Below are 6000 nucleotides of genomic sequence, written 5' to 3'. Positions count from 1 at the left end.
TCGACCAGGTGGCACTATTTTGGTTCGTTTTAGGACCTAGTAAATGTCTTTTCTCGCATTTTAGCACTTCAGTTGTCTAAATAATATTGAAATTAGCATGTTTCTGAATGAAAATGACAAACATCGTAACAACTAAATGGATGTTAAATGTAAATTCCACGAATAAGGTAAAATAAATTGAAATATTGCTTGCACAGGGCTAAATTTTGCATATTTTTGGGGATGGGGGTGACCTGTAATGAATTGTCATTTCTCTCCATTTTCTCAATATTTTGCACCAAAACAAAGCAGAATCATTGTGAAATAGGTGTACCTTGAGAATGAATGCAAATTCATGGAAAAATCAAACAAAAAAATTCTCCTATAGGCTGATCACTACCAAATAGAATGTCTAGTCAGGTCTAGTCACAAGTAGTCCAAATATAAATAGTACTAATCTTTTTTCCTTTCCTAGTGCATTTTCTCGGCAGCAACGTGCTTACTTTTACCCTACCGCGTTTCAGTATGTATCACTTTGCATTCTAATGAAATCGGCATGTTCCTATTGCCTGCTAGATAAAAATGGTGGTGTAAGAATTTAATGTCACAAAAAGAGAAATTGAAAGAAGCGAAAAGTAGTAAAATCAGCGGGTTGTATTTAACGAACTGCAGTTTTCTTATATAAAAGTTAACACCCCCTTTTCTTTTTGTTTTTCTAAAATAGAGATTACACCAGAATACCAGTGAAACTTAAATTGATTACCGGTACCTACATACTACAAACCAACAGAGTAGCCTTTAACCAAAATGCAATAGATCCAGTGTGCCAGTTGTGTTATACAGACAATGAAACCGTTGAACATTTCCTTCTTGACTGTCCAACCCTGCAAAATATTCGGGAACCAGTCTTATCCGACATGTTGTTTGAATTACAAACGTTGGGTTTGAATAACTGGACTTCACTGAGCACGTCACAGCGAATAGAAATTCTTCTAGACTGTACACATGTGGCTGACAAACTGGGAATTCCTCGGAAAAATTTAAACAAATTAGGTGGTATAGAATTTCACTGCAGAAGACTCCTCTTCAACTTACATGTACAAAGAAATAAGAACTTTACTGCAACGAAAAATAAGTATGGTAAAAGTAGAAACGGTGACATTTGTGGTCCTAAGTAAATTGTGTATCCAGAATAGAGATAAACTATCCCATTAACTGTGTATTATTAAAGAAAAAATTTAACTGTTCCTCAAAAAGTGTATATACCGTTCAGACTGTTGTAAGGTGTACATGACATTCTATTTTGGTGGAGGGATTCTACGACGTCTATACAGTAGACGGTTCTCCTATACTGGAGGTGAAGACTTGGATACAGATACAGATACAGAATAGCGATCTAGTTTTTTATGGGAATATAAGTCTCTGAAAATCTGATATGCTAGAAAATGTCGAAACACCGTTATGAAGGGAGTGGATTTTATATGAAATAAAGAACAGCTGGATTTAGTGGTGTTCAGCCTATAGAGCCAACCTCCCATGACAAAAAACGAGATCTCGTTTACCGGAAGTGGCGCTTTCTCCACGCGCCATTTTGTATGCGAAAACAATTATTCATCGGTAAAGTAATTATCACCGTATGACCACGCTTCTTTCGATGGCAGAAAAACAAAAAACGTGTACTTCTTATACCTTATTCTTATTTTTAACTTTCCTCTGTATATAGTATATCTTTTACTCTGAACTTTTTCTGCGCATACTCCCAAAACGTCAGTGTAATCAAATTATATGTTCATGTTGATTGTGGACGCGAAACGGCAGAAGCAGAAGCAGCAACTTCGTGTCTTAAGACCATTTCACATTAAACTATCCACCAGTGCCCATGAGTCAACACCCTAAGGATAAATGTTTGTTTTTCCAACACAAGCTCATGAAATACTTTATGTTTTGATACTTTCATAAACTAGAACATGTAGTCATCCTCCATGCAAATCTTTATTAAATTCTGTGCCGTGATAGTCGAGTAAAATGGTATCAAGACGTTTCACCTCCTAGACGTTTCTCCCCTAGACTTTTCACCTCCTGGTTGTTTCACCCCTAGACGTTTCACCCCCTGATTATTTATAGTGATTAAATAGGTGTTAAATGATCTTTTGTTATACTTGACTGATCTTTGATTAATGGTAGGTGTTGAGCAGTCTCAGATCAAAGAAGCATAACAGCAGAACTTTAGCACATACTTAATCAACATACTCAGCAACTTTATTTGGAAATAAAAAATGATGTTGATTAAGTTTTTAAGAATAATTCTGCACTCTTATAAAAAAAATTGCAGTTAATAGGTCTATTGAATTAAATATGTTAATTTTTGTACATACATTTTTTATTTCTGAATAAATCAAAATAATTTAGGTATTAAAAAGGTAAAATTATGATAATCCTTCTTGTAAAATTGTTTATTCAATAAAATTGCTTGAAAGTTTATTTTAGGCAAAATGTGTAGATAACTTTGAGTCAAACTGAAAAAAGAATCAGTAAAAAATTGTTATTTATTTCAATAAAAAGACTACATAATTTAGAAACTTTGAAAACTTATCATACCTCTTGAATTACAGAATAATCTTTATTAAGTTTATAATAATAATTCTGTAGTATTTAAAAAAAATTGTTGCAGATTATAGTTAAATTTGTAAATTATTCAATAAATTAATTTGCTTGAATGTTTATTTTAGGCAAAATGTGTAGATAACTTTGAGTCAAATGGAAAAAAAAAATCAGTGAAAAAATAATTAGTATTATCAGAACAAAATGACTACATACTAATTTCTAAAAAAAAAAAACAAAAAAAAAACATCATTACACAACAAGACTTATTTCAATGAATGTAAAGACTGCATAATAATTATCGAGAGGTAAATGCGAAAAAGTTCTAAGTGTTTCTTTATTTAATTGCACTTAGAACTCTCGCATTTACTCCTTGATATTTATTTCAGAATATAGAATTTAAAAGAAAAAGCCAAAAATACCTAATTTTAATGGATGTTAAAGATAAACTGGCAAGGTTTTGCTGGTTGGGTTGGGGAGAGGCTACTCAGGGAGGTGTGAATTCCTATGAAATTCCTGTGAAATTCTATGTCAGTTCATTTTTAAAATTCCTGTGAAATTAATGTGTCACTGATTGGCAGCTGACACTTGATACACATTCTACATTCCAGACAAAGTATAACTAAAGACAGAAAGGGTCATTCTTCATTCATTATTGAATTAAACAAGGAAACACTTGTACTTTCATATATTTTATTATATTATACATTATTAAACTATTTTCCTTCAAAAATAAGCATTTAATTTTGAAAAAAAATCACATAAATATCTTAACAAGTATCACCACTTTCATTTATACACATATAATCAAAGTGAACTTAGTCATCATCAACAACAACAACAACAACAAATACTTTTATCGCACATCATCATTCACATGACTTTGGCAACGAACATTACAAACAAAATAAATATTACAAACATAAAATGCATCATATATTATATAATACGAAACATTTGTCATAGACAAAGTGGTCGCATACTAAGTATTTTGAATTTAAATATAATCATTTAGATCTATATGTATAATAAGGTATTACGATCTGTAAAGAAAGGTTTACCATATAATTACATGCTAGACATAATAGTTTTATTCTAGTAACTTATACAGATATACTTGTTTACAAATATATAACTATGATCTGAAAAACATGCAGGATTCACAAGTACCACACTTGTTCGAAACGAAATAACAAGAATGACATGTGAACATGCATATAATAGCAAAATATCTCACTGTTGTATGTCTTGTGTAATACAAGACAGACACGCAGAGATATACGTATTATAACTAAAGCGTTATGTACGTATTACCAGAACAGAAGAACATGAACTTTATTACTTATTAATCTGTGTTATTTCTAAGCTTATATGCAGCTTTTAAAAATTTTCCAAACTTAACAATGGTTCTCTGATTTTTTGTTTTCATAAGTCTAATAAACTTTTCAATTGTTGGCCAATTCATACAATATTTTGGTAAAAACATTTTTCTTAGCTCTCTATATTTAGGACAACACATAATAAAATGGTACTCAGTTTCAACTAAATTGGTACAATTTTGACATGTTCTATTATTTCTTTCTACACCATTATATCTCCCTGTTTCTATAGCTAAACGATGAGATGATAAACGAAAACATGTGATTAATCTCCTTAGGTGATCATTTTCGCAAAAAGTCAAATAATTTTCAAAACCAAATGATGTTTTACTTTTTCTATAATACTCTAGTTTTGTACAGCTGTCTATGGAGGCACGCCATTCTTGAGTTAACTGGTCTTTCAGTCGTTGTTTTATCATAGGAAATAACTGGCCATCGATATCGTTCTGGTAGAAAATATACCCAAAACCTAATTCGTCTAGAAACTTTTTCACAGATTTAACCCATGGTATACAGTTGGTTCCATTCACATGTTCTCTTTCATTTATGAATATTTTGTACATGATAGACTGTTTATTTTTCATAATTTTAAACCAGTATTTTATTACTCTTTCTTTACACATAACTGACAAAGAATATCTACCTAGCTCTCCTAGGACAGCCATATTTGATGTCTGAGTTTTTACCCCTAGTATTCTTTTGCAAAATTTCATGTGTATTTTTTCTATATCATCAATGACATAAAATTATGTAAGCACATTTGAAAAAAAAAACTTTTATACTTAATATCACATAAATATTTGTTTACATCAATCAAATATATCTTTTATGATTAAACTATGTCATTAATTATATTTGTGTTGCTGATTTTAATTATAAATTAGTGTTTTGAAAACACTATATATCTAAATTTATAATTTTTGACACATTAAAAACAACAACAAAAAAGTTGCTGTATTATCTACAAAGGCTTATTCACCATACATCAACTGATCAACTAACATTATTATATATCATAATTTAAATTGCATGTTTATAGCCATACTTTTTAGGATTAAACCTCTTTTTAGATAATTTAAACTGAAACTTCAGCTTAAATCAATCATACTTTTCATATTCAAATGGGGGGTGAAACAACTAGGGTTTTGGGAGGTGAAACAACTAGGGGTGAAACATCCAGGGGGTGAAACGACTGGTATTCAGTAAAATGACAACTACTAGACGGGGGTGATTTTTTGTACACAGTAAAAGGGTGTCCTTGAGTCAACACCCCTCGATATGTCCATTCACTCTGTGTACATAGGGTAATGCACTGATGTTTCAATATCATAAAATCAAAACTAAATACATTGTCTTTAAAAACACAAAACATTTATGTAATTTTCACAAGTGTTTTTAAAAATGCTGGCTTGTAATCAAGACTGGTTGAAATAAATTAGCAATTTCTTAAAAAAATGAAGAAATTCTTAGAAATGAGTTCAAAATCAACAGCCAAGACACATATTCCAGACTTTTCACCACAAGTATTATTTGTTTCCTCTATACATCTTTCTCCAAAAGTTTGATAAGAGAAGAAGAAAGAAAACAATAAAACAGCATGGGTGTTGACTCAAGGGCAGTGTTGAATCAAGGACTCTTGGCGATAATTTTGGTTTAGAAGCTAACATGTATTTTGAATGTAGTTTTAAAGGTACAAATTGTAACTCCATGCCCGCCGATGTTTGTTTTTAGTAAGATAACGCAGAATCACGCTCTGACACGAGCTCACGCGAGATTACAGCCAGTTGCCATTCTGTGTATTTTATACTTCTTTGTTTCCAGTTTAGACATTAATATTCATGTAGAAACTTCAGATGATTTGAATATAGCTCATAAATTGAAGTAAGAGACTTAAATCTTTGAAAATATGAAGTGACAAGTGTGAGGAGATATCAACCCTGACACTGGTTTCGGTACACATCAGACTGCCGATAACACTAGAGTGGTGGAACCTATGCTCGCGGTATTTTGTACATATATTATCTTTTTTGAGAAACAAGAA

Source organism: Mercenaria mercenaria, chromosome 4 (assembly GCF_021730395.1).
Source record: "Mercenaria mercenaria strain notata chromosome 4, MADL_Memer_1, whole genome shotgun sequence".
Taxonomy (NCBI): domain Eukaryota; kingdom Metazoa; phylum Mollusca; class Bivalvia; order Venerida; family Veneridae; genus Mercenaria; species Mercenaria mercenaria.
This window is presented reverse-complemented; position numbering follows the sequence as displayed.